Source organism: Pogoniulus pusillus, chromosome 5, assembly GCF_015220805.1.
Source record: "Pogoniulus pusillus isolate bPogPus1 chromosome 5, bPogPus1.pri, whole genome shotgun sequence".
NCBI lineage: Eukaryota > Metazoa > Chordata > Aves > Piciformes > Lybiidae > Pogoniulus > Pogoniulus pusillus.
The window spans coordinates 44037054-44053071 of record NC_087268.1 but is presented as its reverse complement, the minus strand read 5'-3'; the positions used below and the strand labels follow the sequence as shown (position 1 = coordinate 44053071).

The 16018-nt window shown below is 41.9% G+C and overlaps 1 long non-coding RNA gene across 1 annotated transcript in view; it reads right to left on the bottom strand.

Moving 5' to 3' along the window:
• Positions 1-15737, bottom strand: part of LOC135175729 (uncharacterized) — a 77110-nt gene extending 61373 nt beyond the window's left edge. The window contains exon 1 of the long non-coding RNA XR_010302460.1: positions 15667-15737. This is a non-coding gene — a long non-coding RNA (uncharacterized LOC135175729). The remainder of the gene's footprint in view (positions 1-15666) is intronic.
• Between the last annotated feature and the right edge of the window lie 281 nt (positions 15738-16018).

The window sequence follows — 16018 nt, the reverse complement described above, 5'->3', positions numbered from 1 at the left end:
TCAGACGAGTGCTGTCTGAAAAAATGTTAGGAGCATTTAGAAATAACCTCCACTTCCAAACATCTTCAAAACTTAAAGGTACATGATGGTTACATCTGGATTTGGCTAATGTTCCCTGTTTTTATAAACAAACAAACCAAAACCAAAGTCCAGATCATACAGAAACATAAAATCAACCAGGTTGGAAGAGTCCTCCAAGATCAGACAATCCAACCTAGCACCCAGCCCTATCCAATCAACCAGACCATGGCACTAAGTGCCTCAGCCAGGCTTTTCTTGAACACATCCAGGCACAGAGACTCCACCACCTCCCTGGGCAGCCCATTCCAATGCCAATCACTCTCTCTGGCAATAACCTTCTCCTAACATCCAGCCTAGACCTCCCCCACCACAACTTGAGACTGTGTCCCCTTGTTTTGTTGCTGGTTGCCTGGAAGAGACCACCCCCTAGCTGGCTACAGCCTCCCTTCAGGTAGTTGTAGACAGCAATGAGGTCACCCCTGAGCCTCCTCTTCTGCAGGCTGCACACCCCCAGCTCCCTCAGCCTCTCCTCATAGGGTTTGTGTTCCAGGCCCCTCACCAGCTTTGTCACCCTTCTCTGGACAAATTCCAGCACCTCAACATCTCTCTTGAATTGAGGGGCCCAGAACTGGACACAGGACTCAAGACTATACTATAACTAAAGCTACATGCATAAAACTGAGTAAGAGATTAATAACATCCTTTATATGAATGCAAGTTTAGCTGCCTGAGATGAGAAGTGACCGAGCTGACTCTTTCTAAATAAGCAGCTTTATATATATATGAATACTTGAACAGTGATTGCACCCACAAAACTATACTGCTTGAACTTTGTTTGCAAGAATATTCAAAAACTGTTTCCTAAATACACAAGTTTGAAGGATAATCTATAAATAGTACTTACTTTCTGTAACAGAGCTGGGGAAGGAAAATATTCAATCTCAATGTGTGTCCTAAGGGCATATTCTCCTCATTTTCTCAATTGCTCAAAGATAGATAAGACTGCAAATTAGTCATCTTGTTTACAGAAAAAAACAGAGAGCACATGAAAGGCAGGGGACAATCTTTTTACAGGACAGTTTCCATTCACTCAGGGCTCTGAGGTCATTCACTGGATGGAAATTTACCACAAGGATTTTGCCTGAAAATGGAGATGGAAATGGGCACTGAGCACAAATAAGTTTTCTAGTAGGGGCAGTTGCCCAGTAGGCACTGAACCACAAGCCTGTTCTCAAAAGAAACTGTGTGCTCACTTTCAATTATTAATTAATATGAATCATATAAAGGAAGAGACACTTGCAAGCTGGATTTAACTGTCACACATCCAAACTTCACTTTGACTCAGTCAAAAGCTTTAAAATCTTGTCATAAAATACCATTGCTGTATCACTGGATTACTGTACAGGCTGTCACATGTGGGTGGCTGTCAACAATCTGTACTTCGTTACTTTGCATCTCAGTTCTCAGTGAGCCATTATGAGTCATTAAGTGATCAGAGTCATTTGTGCAGAACTGCAGCCTCTACACTTTTCATCTCACACTGTCTATTTTTGCATATGGGATGTGTTTCCATATTTGTGTTATATATATATAAACACTAATCACAGTAATCCAGTGTGAATATATTAATGTAGATTAATACTGACTTTGTAATTACAAGAGCTTCAGTCCATGGAAACCAAGTGATACTAAAAATTCTCTCTTGCTTAGCATGTGTAGTAGATGATAGAAGGTTGGGGGTTTTGACATTATTACCTAAATGCCTTGCTCTACAGCTGATGCTAATGAATATAACATGACTTGGTTATTTAGTCAGAGTTTGCATAGTCCTCTAAATGTCCTTGTGCATAAGACTGAAACCTAGCAGCTACTTGGTAGCTCTCAGGGAAAGCCAGTGCAGTGAACAGTGTAGATGCTTAGCACTTCACACAGCTCTCAGCAGAGCTGAGCCAAAAGGAAATATGTATGCCCTAAATCACCCACAAAAACATTGCTTTGGGTCAAATGTAGCCATAGTACTCCAAGGAGAAGTAACAGCTTCTATTCCACAGCACAAACACTCACATATATGTACCTATACATATATATTTAAAACCTTACATAAACCTAATGATGGAACACTGATAAGTTACTGCTTTAGTGAAGTCAGCACATGGAAAATAGATATTTGTTTATATCATTTTATTAAAGGTTCAGTTGAAAATAAAAATGTTTTTAATTCTGGCCTCAAAATGAGTGGGTAATTATGGAACCTATTTTTTCCTAAATAAAAGGAACTTGAACCATTATGCTGTTATTTTGATTATCTCTTTTTAGGCATTTCAGCAGTTGGGTGCTGACCAGAAAATGTATCCAGGATGTAGAAACAAGGGCTACAGTTTGGCTTCAAATCAAAAATTAAAGTAGCTTCAACATTTAACTGAAGTATACAATATGTTTCTGGATAAAATCTGTTTAGTTTCATTCTGTTTCTGGAAACAAAGTGTTTCCTAAGCTAGACAGCAACTTCTGAATCAACACTTACATCTTACATTTCAACAGAAATGGAAAAAAGTTCTGGAGCCCTTATTACAAGAAGGATGTGGAGATGCTGGAGTGTGTCCAGAGAAGGGCCATGAGGATGATCAGAGGGCTGGAGCAGCTCTGCTATGAGGACAGACTGCAAGCGTTGGGGATGTTCAGTCTGCAGAGGATAAGGCTGCAAGGTGACCTTCTTGTGGCCTTTCAGTATCTGAATAGGGTCTACAAAAAAGCTGGGGAGGGACATTTTAGGCTATCAGGTAGTGGCAGGACTAGGGGGAATGTAGCAAAGCTGGAGGTGGGGAGATTCAGACTAAACATGAGGAGGAAGTTGTTGAGCATGAGTGGTGAGAGCCTGGACTGGGTTGCCCAAGGAGGTGGTTAAGGCCCCATTGCTGGAGGTGTTTCAGGCCAGGCTGGATGAGGTTGTGGGCAGCCTGATCTAGGGTAGGGTGTTTCTGACGATCCTTGTGGTCCCTTCCAACCCTGACTGATTTTATGATTCTATGAATAGTAATAGATGTTTTAGTTGATAGATGGAAGTACTTAAGCACAAGATGCAGCACTGGCATATTGCATCAAGACACATTCCAGCTAAGTCTCCTTGCAGTCTAAACAATTTCCTTTTTATGAGCCAAAGAGAAAGTGACTGTTCTACCAAAATGCCTTTCTGGTTGCATTAAAAATGCAAATGGAAAGAAGACTTGTGTTCAGGGCACAGAACCTATACTACCAAGAATACAAAGGCTTAGCGATCCAAGTCTGAAGCAGAGACATAAACATATGAGATTTATTCTGTCAGACTGGCCTCTCAGTATATCTTGCAGGAGGCTGTTTTTGTCTCAGTCCATCAGCACTTAATGTTAGTAAAGCACTGGAAAAATGCCTTCATCAGAACTGGGGGAGGGTGGTTTATGCATAAGAAAGATTGTCCCCAAACATCTTAGATGTTATTCTGCCATTCTTATTCCCTTTTTGGAAACAGGGAACTGATATACCATTAATAATAATAATTATGGGCAACTTTCACAGAGACAGATCCAGAATTTCCAGGTGATCCTTAGTTTTCAAACAGTGATATTGCTTCCCCAGTGTACTAAACCAGCATTTATATATGATTTATGTGCCAGACCTTCAGATAGCATAAATCAGTGCAAATCTGCTAAATCCAATGGATGTACGATGGGGAACTCAGCTGTGTTCTGCTCTTCAAAACAAATGCTGAATGTTAAGGTTATTTGAAATTGATGTGACTATTCACAGAGCAAACTACTTGTGCTAGTTTAAAGCTAGCTAGAATGTTTTGGTGAGAAGGACTAGGTTACAGGCTGTGAAAGGAAAACAGTGGTGATGTCTACTTCACTCATAGGCTTGCTGAGATGTATAAAAACAAGAATCAAAACTTAGATAAGGCACTACCGCTGGGGAGCTCCAAGCTGCATCTCTCTCTAACCTCACCCTACATTTCTTTGACTCATCCACTTTGCTTCCGAACCTCCTGGCCAAACCTCCATTCTTCTTTGGGACAGGGGTAAGGTTGAGAGGGGTGGGAGAAGGTGGAAGGGCAGTTGGGAGCCCCTCCTGGGGACTCAGGTTTCTGGGAGGGCTGTTGTGTTTCTGTATTACCTTTTACCTTGTATATGACTGTCTATAACTGTATACACTGTAAATATCTGCTTGTATATTCTACTGAGATGTAAATAATAAACTTCATTCAGTTTCCAGAGCTGGCTGAGTCTAGTCTGGGTGATTTCCAAAGTGTGTGTGTGTAAGGGGGGGCAGGGAACACCCAAACCATCACACTACTTTCCAAAGGGTGGTATCACCTGATACATGCTGCTGAACAAAAGTTTTTAATAATAAATAGAAATGTAATTGAATTACAAACATTATATGGATTCTCATCTCCCAAATATCCATGAGACTGCTTTTCTGCAGTAGATGGATAAATGCTATTTTAAATAATAGGAAGATTTGTAGCATCTCCTGAGGATACAGTTTTACATTGTCTAACTGCGAGGGAAAATAAAGTACCTCTCATAGTAGTGTGGTGTTTATTCTCACAGAATTCCATAGCTGGGTGCTAGGTTGGACTGGATGATCTTGGAGGTCTCTTCAAACCTAGTTGATTCTATGATTGAACCTACTGCTTAACAGCAGGCAAGACTGCAGAAAAAAAATCAACCTAAAATACCTTTCTAGATAGTCCTGTCAGAAAGGAATTAAAATACTGCTATAGTGTAGTATCATCACCTCAAATAGGACATTTAACCATAGAATGATTTGGATTGGAAGGCATCTTAAAGCTCACCTAGTTCAAACCTCCCTGCCATAGGAAGAAACATCTTCCACTAAATCAGCTTGCTCAAAGTCCTGTCCAGTCTGAGTGTCATGGTTTTTAATGATAGCAACAGAAATTAAACTCTCAAATGAAATTGGAGAAAAAACCACAGAATTCTATTTGGAAAGAGATACAGAGAAAGACATTACAAAGCAATTACCACATCCCTGGCAAACCCCCTTGGATTTTTTCCCCCAACCCAAAAACTGAATCTAATACTCCCCAGTGTTCCAATCTTACACACACACACACCGAATGCCTCCACCATCCAAGAGGCCTCAAAACAGGCTTACTGATTACATGTTCTTCCCAAAAAAAAAGGTGGCTCCTGCCAGACACTGGTCAGGAGGAGGAGGAAAGGAGAACAAGATGACTTTGTTGTGAGTTTATAAAGAGGTAGCAGAATTATGGGATTGAATAACAATCTTCTGGTCCCCAGATTTTTTAACCCTATAGTCTCAAAATGGGACACTGAATTTGAACACTTCCATGAGTGGGGCATCCACAACTTCTATGGGCAGCCTATCCCAGTGTTTCTGCATCCTAACAGTAAAGAATTTCTTCCTAATATCTGATCTAAACCTACCTTTTCCAGTTGACTCCCATTACCTCTTAAACTATCCCAATACTTGATGATAGAGTTCTTCCCCATCTTGTCTTTAGATTGGGCAGGTCCATGTCCCAGAGTTGAACACAGCACTCCAGGTGCAGTATTACTATAGCAGAGAAAGGTTTTGCAGTTCATGGACATAGGAGGGAGAAACTCATCTGAGCACATATGCAATTAATTCAGTGCCAAGAAAATTTTTTACATTCCTAGACATGAGTTAATTAGGAGTTTTATTGTGGACCTGTGCTAGTTTGAGCCTAGCTGGGATATTTTAGTGAGAATTAGATTATAAGCTGTGAAAAGGAAATCATGGTGTTGTCTACTTCACTCACAGGCTTACTGAGATGGATAAAAACAGCAACACAAACAACACAATTGCTCTCTGGCTGCCTCCCTTCTCTAACCTGTTGTCTGTGTAACTAATCCTTCTGCTTCCTAGACCCCCCGGGCCAATCCTCCAAACTCACTTTGAATGTAAGGCAAAGTCTGGGACAAGGTAGCAGGGAGGAAAGGAGGTGGAAGAGCAGTTGGGATCCCCTCCTGGGGACTCAGGTTTCTGGGAGGGCTGTTGTGTTTCTGTATTACTTTTTAACTTGTATATTGCTGTCTCTAGCTGTAGATATTGTAAATATCTGCTTGTACTTTGTGCTAAGCTGTAAATATAAAGCTTCGTTCTTTATTTTCCAGCCACTGGGTCCAGTCTGGGTGATTTTAAGTGTAGGGGAAGGGTAACACCCAAACCATCACAAGACCATAATAGTCACTGAATGTTGACCTTGGTAAAAGCATAAAAATGACCAAGATAAAGTTTGAAAATCACTGTTATTCTGTCTCAAATCTAGAAAGAAAAGGTTTTGAAACCACTGTATATTGTTTTATGCAGTCTATTACTTAGAACATCATTGTTCAGATGCAAGAGAGTATGAACATTTCTCATTTATTTCAACACAAATTAAGAAATGGATTAAATTAATTCAATTTTCAGCAGCAACTTTTTTTTTTAAACTGCTACTTCTCAATCTGTAACAAATGTTTTGGTTTCTTAAAGGTAAAAAAAATGGTGAGCCAAGGGTATGGCATTGAGGGAAGGAGCCTCCAGCCTAAAGCCTCCAGTGTTTTGAAAATATGTGGTATAATGTATTAAGTGAAGTTTCAATTAGGGTGGTTTATTATCCCCCAAGGTCAATACTTCAATTTAAACTTCATTAAGTATAATTTTGCCTCAGCAAAAGTAATTTCCTAGTTATTATTTAATTGTGTTACTGTTACTTAGCTTAATAAGGCAGTTGAGGGTAGACTAAATATAGGAGGCTTTAAGAAAAGTTGAATTTAATTGTTTCTGTTAATGCACATTGTGTTAAGAAATTATGATAACAGTAACCAGCAAATGGTGAGTAAAATGGTGAGGTAGTGTGATGGTTTGGGTGTTACCCATCCCCACACACTGAAGAAAAATCACCCAGACTAGACTCAGCTGAGCTGCAAATTAAGAATGAAGCTTTGTACTTACAGCTTAGCATAATATACAAACAGGTATTTACAATATCCACAGAAACATACAAGATTAAGAAAGTAATATAGAAACACAACAGCCCTCCCAGAAACCAGAGTCCCTGGGAGGAGCTTCCAAACACCCTTCCACTTCCATTCCACCCCCTTACCTTATCCCAGACTTTGCCTTACATGCAAGGTGCTTGGCAAATCAGTCAAGGGGGGTTACAAAGCAGACAGATTAGTTACAGAGACAGCAGGTTAGGGAGAGAAGTGCATGCAGCCAGAGAGCAACTCTGTCATCTATATTTGTGTTCTTGTTTTTATCCATTTCAGCAAGCCTATGAGTGCAATAGACATCACCATTGTTTCCTTTTCACAGCCTATGATCTAATTCCTCACTAAAATATCCCAGCTAGGCTCAAACTAGCACAGGTACGATAACGTTATGTGGAGCTGAGCAAGGACCTATATAGACAACTTTGACACAAGTCATGCCTTGAAAAGTTTGGATTTTATCTCCCAGTACAGAGATTCTAATTCAAGCATTCAGTGCACAGTTTAAGAAGAGTCTTGAATGGATATGTAATGACTGAGAATCTCTCACCAGAAGGCTGAATGAATACATCTGTGTTCTCATCCATATTAAATCATGAATAAAAGACTACTTCACAAGATAGTGAAGTCTCCTTCTCTGGAGACTTTCAAAACCTGCCTGGATGTATTCCTGTGCAAAATATTGTAGGTCATCCTGCCTTGGCAAGGAGGTTGGACTCAATGATCTCTGGAGATCCCTTTCAATCAGTAAAGTTCCACAATTCTCTGATTCTGGTAAATGCTAGTCCTTTGGGTTGTTTTGCAAACTACTTCCTTCTCTACACACAACTGAGTCACAAAGACCAATGTGCTACATTGCAGTCAGATATAAAAGAATCTTACACTAGCTTGTGCTCCATCCACTGGTCTTGTTCATATCTTTCTACTTCATTTTTATTACATCATTGTCACTGCCTAACCCATAACGAATAATCAACTTCTTTCTTAGAATCACAGAATCAGCCAGGGTGGAAGAGACCTCCAAGATCAGCCAGGCCAACCTAGCACCCAGCCCTAGCCAGTCAACTAGACCATGGCATTAAATACCTCAGCCAGGCTTTCCTTGAACACCTCCAGGGTCAGTGACTCCACCACCTCCCTGGGCAGCCCATTCCAAAGCCAATCACGCTCTCTGCCAACAACTTTCTCCTCACATCCAGCCTAGACCTCCTCCAGCACAACTTGAGACTGTGTCCCCTTGTTCTATTGCTGGTTGCCTGGCAGAAGAGACCAACCCCCACCTGGCTACAACCTCCCTTCAGGGAGTTGTAGGCAGCAGTGAGGTCTGCCCTGAGTCTCCTCCTCTCCAGGTTAAAAAAAAACAACAGCTCCCTCAGCCTCTCCTCACAGGGTTTGTGTTCCAGGCCCCTCACCAGCTTTGTTGCCCTTCTCTGGACACATTCCAGCACCTCAACATCTCTCTTGAATTTAGGGGCCCAGAACTACACACAGGACTCAAGGTGTGACCTGACCAGCGTTGAGTACAGGGGAAGAATGATCTCCCTTGTCCTACTGGCCACACTGTTCCTGATACATGCCTGGATGCCATTGGCCACCTGGGCACACTGCTGATTCATGTTCAACTACTGTCTACCAGTACCCTCAGGTCCCTTTCTTCCTGGCTGCTCTCCAGCCACTGTCTGTAGTGCTGCTTGGGGTTGTTGTGGCCAAAGTGCAGAACCCTGCACTTGGCTTTGTTCAATCTCATCCCATTGGCCTCTGCCCACCTATCCAGGTCCCTCTGCAGGGCTCTCCTACCTTCCAACACACCAACTTCTGCTCCTAGCTTGACGTCATCTGCAAACTTACTGATGGAATCGATCCCCTTGTCCAGATTATGATAAAGATATTGAACAGGACTGGCCCAGCACTGATCCTTGGGGAACACCACTAGTGACACTAGTGACTTCTCCCACTAGATGGAAAGCTAATGAGGTTGTAGGGTACAATGTTATATTTGAATGACTGTGACTAAAGTAATAGGAAATGGGCACTCAGACTAAAATCCACCATCTATTATCTGAAACCTTTTTTTTTTCATCCCCCACACCTGATTGTATCTGCCATGATTAAAGTGGAGTTAAAAACCATGGGGAAATAGAGTCTCTTTTCAGAGGGCTGGGCTGTCAGGGTTCTAATTTGTAATTCTCCTTTTGAGATTGGCAGAGGGCCTTATTGCAACTGAAAAGTTTAATTATTACAGTTGCAAGGGTCACCACTCATTCACTGCAGGGAAGATGAATAGTGCAGAGCCATTAAATAAAGGATACTTGCTGGAGTTATTATTAAAAGTAGTTATGACAAAAGTACTGCTATTCTGTAGAATGGTAACTTGATGTCTCACCTGAATTTCTGCTGTCATTCAGAGTAAAATTCCCTTCTATCTATTCCAAGTACTTACCTTTCAAAATCCCTCTGTAGCTCACAGGTATTTTTATGTGCAGCTTTGGTGGTATTCAGAGCTTTATAACTCATAAGTTTAATTGCAAATTTCTCAATTGTTTTGACTAAATGCAACTAATAAAGTAAAAAACAAACAAAATCTTCAAATACTCATTCATATATAGATACGAATCAGACATCATCTGCTGGGCAGATTCAAAACCTTTTTTTGTCTTCCCCTCATGAACATTTGGGTGTTGGAGTAGAACAAGCACATGTACTCATATTACAGAATGTATTTCACTTCAAGTATTTGTCAGAAGTTGTGAGAATCAAGACAGGGAGTCAGCTAAAATGTGATGAATGATGTAACTTTGGAGCACATCCCTGTGTATACTTGACACAATAAGATTGAGGATAGAAACACAGTAAATTGGTGTTCTCGCCTTGTGTTACATTAGCATGGAAGTGACATAACTTAGAACAAAGAACTGAAAGAAGTCTGTGTTAAAATAGCTAACATCTCACTATTCCTTGAGTACTGTGTCCAGTTCTGGGCTCCTCAATTCAAGAGAGATGTTGAGGTGCTGGAATGTGTGCAGAGAAGGGCAGCAAAGCTGGTGAGAGGCCTGGAACACAGCCCTGTGAGAAGAGGCTGAGGGAGCTGGGGGTGTTTAGCCTGGAGAAGAGGAGGCTCAGGGGTGACCTCATTGCTGTCTACAACTACCTGAAGGGAGGTTGTAGCCAGGTGGGGGTTGGCCTCTTCTGCCAGACAACCAGCAACAGAACAAGGGGACACAGTCTCAAGTTGTGTTGGGGGAACTATAGGCTGGATGTTAGGAGGAAGTTGTTGGCAGAGAGAGTGATTGGCATTGGAATGGGCTGCCCAGGGAGGTGGTGGAGTCACCATTCCTGGACGTGTTCAAGCAAAGCCAGGCTGAGGCACTTAGTGCCATGGTCTAGTTTGCTGGATAGGGCTGGGTGCTAGGTTGAACTGGATGACCTTGGAGGTCTCTTCCAACCTGGTTGATTCTATGATTACCTCACTGTTTTCCAGTAAGAATGTTGGAAACAATATTTTATCCAATCACTATTCTATAACTTGTAGAGCTACAACTTGAAGAACGGCATAGTAAAAGACTGTGGATATAGCAATAAATGTGTTTGGGCCTTTTGGCTTCAGGTGTTGTGTCACTGTCATTTTGTCCATCACTAATTAACATACACAGCGACAAGAAGTGCTCTTCTGGTGTTTTGTATAACTCATTTAGCCAAAGAATAGCAGCAGCTAATAGTTCTGTAACTAATTGAAATTCCCAATTCTAATAATAGCTATGGACTCAAAAATGTTGATTGTAATTGAGTTACAGAACTCAAGAAATATTTCTCTATTTTCTTATCACTTAATTGACATTTGTGTCACAGTAAATATTTATGTTCTGATCTTTATTTACAATATATCTTTTATCAATATCATTTAGTGGGAGGAGCTACATGAGAGATCTACCCATACAAAAGGACTTTCTTCTGTTCTCAAATTTTCACAGAAAGTTCAGGGCTTACATTAGACACCTATGAGGTGTTTGCTGCAGATCCTCAATTCTGTAAGACTTTGTTCCAACACCTTGTATATAGAATCATAGAACCTGTCAGTGTTGGAAGGGACAAGCAGCAGAATCTAGTTCAAACACCCCTGCCATGGCCAGGGACACCCTAGCCTAGAGCAGAATGGCCACAGCCTCATCCAGCCTGGCCTTAAACACCTCCAGCAATGGGTCCTCAACCACCTCCCTGGGCAACCCATTCCAGGCTCTCACCATTCTCATGCTGAACAACTTCCTCCTCATGTCCCACCTCAATCTCCCCACCTCCAGCTTTGCTCCATTCCCCCTAGTCCTGTCACTACCTGATAGCCTAAAAAAATCTCTCCTCAGTTTTTCTGTAGGTCCCCTTCAGATACTGGAAGACCACAATAATATGTCAGCTATTTTATCCAGAGATTATGTATTTTCACACATGCTTTCAGTTAACCAAAACTTGTTGATGTTGTTAATTATAGTAACAACACCACCATATCATTTCAAGCAATTTCTTAGCTCATGCTATTTTTTAACCTCATGTTTCCTTGTTGTAAAACAATGTCTTGTAATTGATGATGGGCCAGCTAAGGACTAAGATTTGTGTTATAAATTTTATGTGATCAAAACTGTAGTAACATAACTTATTGATATTTTTATCAACAATAGCAAAATTATTTTTCTTGACAGTTTACCAGTTCTGGGCCCCTCAATTTAAGAAGGGCATTGGGATGCTTGAGCATGTCCAGAGAAGGGCAATGAGGCTGATGAGAGGCCTCAAGCACAGCCCTACGAGGAGAGGCTGAGGGTGTTTAGCCTGGAGAAGAGGAGGCTCAGGGGTGACCTCATTGCTGTCTACAACTACCTGAAGGGAGGCTGTAGCCAGGTTGGGGTTGGTCTCTTCTCCCAGACAGCCAGCAACAGAACAAGGGGACACAGCCTCAAGCTACACCAGGGGAAATTTAGGCTGGAGGTGAGGAGAAAGTTCTTCCCTGAGAGAGTCATTGGACACTGGAATGGGCTGCCCGGGGAGGTGGTGGAGTCGCCGTCCCTGGAGCTGTTCAAGGCAGGATTGGACGTGGCACTTGGTGCCATGGTCTAGCCTTGAGCTCTGTGGTAACAGGTTGGACTTGATGATCTCTTCCAACCTTGGTGATACTGTGATGGAACTAATTGAAAATGTATTAAATTGAAGTTACCTGAGGCAGGACATTTAAGAATATCTCCAAAATCCCATGTAATATCAGCAATTTGACCAAATGGTTTACATTTTCAGTAAAGTTATCACCCATTGCCCTCTCTTCCCCTGCTTTATCACTGTGATCATTCTCCTCTAGGTACTTTATGTGAAACAACATTTTTATTGTTCATGTCTCTGTCCACTGCTTCTTAACACCGTTCTCTTTTTCAATCTTCTCAAAGACTGCTGTTGAATAATGACATGATCTGCTTTTAATCACTATGGGCTGTTTCCTTAACATAATATTACTTTGCTATAATTAATGCATCACTAACATGTTGGAGGAAGTGCTTTCAGAAAAATAATCACATCAGAAATCCAACTATTCATTTTAATGATGAAAAGAAAGTTAAGTGCCACCTAAATGTGATCACATATTCATATATTACCTCGATGTCTCTTAATCCACAAGTCATGGCTTTGAATATGCTCTTACATAGCTGTTGCCTAGAGTGGCTGCCAACAATTTTCTTGTGTTTTGATTTTTTCCTTCTTTCTGAATGTCAGAGAGATTTTCTGGTTAACTCCATCCACAAATTATTATAATCAACTATCTAGCTTAATTTCTAATATAATTTGTCAAACTATAAACCTTCATTTAAAGCTGGACATAGGAAAAATAGATGGAAATTGGATTACCCACTTCACAGCCTATACTCTAGTCTTCTGTCAAACAGAATTGTTATTTTTAACTGAATTTTGTTTAGGCCTGCTTCATATGGAAGCTACTTTGTTGAAAATACAGTGAAAAAAGTAACAATTTGCTTTGTTCTTTAGTAAAAGTAAAACAATTCCTATTACAGTTTAAACAAGCAAACAAAGCTATTGAATTCAGTGTTCCACAATCCTTGGAGACTCTATGCCAGATAAAGATAGAAATGCCTCTACAGTAATGTGACTGGTTTGGTGCCTGTGTAGAAGCCTAATGAGTCTTAAATAGAGTTTGAAAGGACAAACTTGTTAGTGAACTTGCTTGCTTGTTTTAGACTCAAATAGATTATAGCTCTATTATGCTTACTACATCTCACAGTCTCTTAAATTTTATTCTTGTGCAGGTGGGAACTTTAATGATCTGCAAGCACAGAAGAAGCCACAAGAGATGAAGCTGATTTCCAAAGGGGTGGTATCTGTTTTACAAAGAATTAAACCCAAACCAAATAACTGAAACAAAATTGCTGCACCTGCTCTCACCTCTGAAACAAAAATGGAAAAGCTTCTTTCTGTAAGCTAACACATTTCCTTAGCAATGTAGTGAGAGTGGAATGATTCATTCATTCAACTGGAATGACAAAATTTTACAACTCACTGCTATTTATTTTGGTAAAACTCTTAAGTAAATAGTTCAAACAGAGAGAATTTCACAAAGGCAGAAATAGATATAGAGTACAGAATGCTCCAGAATTGGCCTTCATTGGCCTTCAGGCTTGAAAGTCATTTTATCTCCCAATAACACATAGCTTAGTGAAGTACTGTCAGAAGTCTTTTGTGAACTGTGTGATCACAATGGCAAGGGAGAATTTCCATTCAGTTTGCATAATGTCCTACAACATTTGTAGTGAAAGATGCAGCTCATATGTGTTCTGTTGAATTATAGATCACACACCTCACCAAGAGCTAACATCTTCATATGCTGCCCCAGCTAAATTTTGGAGATGATTAAACCAATTGACTGAGACTGGGTAAAAGAGAGTGATACAGAATGCTCAAAGCTAGAGAAACAGGAATAACAGTAACCCAGGTTTTCATTGGGCATTGTCAAAATTCATCTTAAATTGAAAGCATCAGAGCAACAAGAATAGCTTCCATAGGCTCTCTTAGGAATCACTGGAGAACACCAAACACTGAAGATGAGCTGAATCACACTCTGGAGGTCTTACAACATCTGGAGCCATCACCAACGACATTCATCATTTAGAAAGTTCAGTTACATGTCAAAAAAATAAGTGTGATGAATCTTGGTCATGGTGTACTGATCAGAAAAGCATAGAAACACAAAATGGAAACAAGGGTTGAGACTAAGGGATGCACACAAGCAAATAGAAGAGAGCCAGGGAAATTCCACTACATTTTGACCACCTACATTACATCATTGCAAGCTTACTCATTTTCTCAAAAAATATTTAGACATGATTTAGGAGGCAGCAGAGTCCAAAGCCTTCTCAAAATACATGCATCAGTACACACTCACTGCCACTCTATATAGGCACCTTGAAGGATTCCACAAGTCTCTGCACCGTACTTAGTGACACATAACATATATAGAATCAACCAGGTTGAAAGAGACCACTAAGAGCATCCAGTCCAACCTAGCACCCAGCCCTAGCCAATCAACTAGGCCATGGCACTAAGTGCCTCAGCCAGGCTTTGCTTGAACACCTCCAGGGACGGCAACTCCACCACCTCCCATTTCAATGGCAAATCACACTCTCTGGGAAGAACTACTTCCCAACATCCAGCCTATATCTCCTCCAGCACAACTTGAGACTGTGTCCCCTTGTTCTGTTGCTGGTTGCCTGGCAGAAGGGACCAACACCCACCTGGCTACAGCCTCCCTTCAGGTAGATGTAGACAGCAATGATGTCCCCCCTGAGCCTCCTCTTCTCCAGGCTCAACAATCCCCAGCTCCCTCAGTCTCTCCTCACAGGGTTTGTGTTCCAGGCCTCTCACCAGCTTTGTCACCCTTCTCTGGATACCTTCCAGCACCTCAACATCTCTCTTGATTTGAGGAGCCCAGAACTGGACACAGTACTCCAGGTGTGGCCACTTCCCTACTTATGCTGGATGGACAGTTCTCAATACAGACCAGGATGCTTTGGCCTTCTTGGCCACCTGCACACACTGCTGGCTCAGGTTCAACAGGCTGCCAGCCAGCACTCCCAGCTCCTTGGAATGACAGCAACACCTGTCAGAATTAAATCCATTTCATTCTGTAAAGTATAAACACTACTGTCAGGGGTTGAAATGACCACCAAAATACAATCACCAGACCAGCTTAGTAGGTTTGGAAACAACATGAAGACCTTTTTAAAAGGAAGCTAACATCTGGAAGCACACAGCACAATGTACATGTACAAACTAAGCAGCACAATGCAGACACACGAAACAAGGCTGCCATGTCTCCTCGGGACAGAGGAGAGGCTGCAGAGGAAAGCCCTGCCATGCCAGCAGCCTCCTGCCTGTGCCAGGGCTCATTTGCCTTCACAAAGCAGCAGCAGCAGCCATGGGCACACACAAGGCACAGCAGTGCAGCTGCAAAGGACAGCCAGCCAGCACCCACGGGGGATGCTGGAACAGCCACTAACTCTCTGCCTATCGAACCGGGGGGCCACCAGGCCCCCCGGCCTTTGTCCCCTTCACCATTCACCCGGTGTGCCCCACAGACACTCACCAGCGCGGATGGGAGGAGGATCCCTCTGCCCACTCGGGCACAGCTTGGGGCTGCTGCCCCTCCTGGAGTGCCTTAAAAAGGGCAGTGGGCAGGGAGGTGCAAGTGGCCACAGCTGGGCTGGGAGGAGACTCCCAAAGAGCCCAGGTGTTCTGGGTTGGGGGGAAAAGGGAGGAACATGGAGCAGGTGGGGTGGAAAAGGGGCAGCTATGGCCTTCCAGGGTGATCTGCTATAGGTGGGCCTGCCCTGGCAGGGGGCTTGGACTAGGTGATCTTTTAAGGTCTCTTCCAGCCCCTAACAGTCTGTGAGTCTGTGAAAATATATTTACACAGATTCACCATTATTTACAATTCA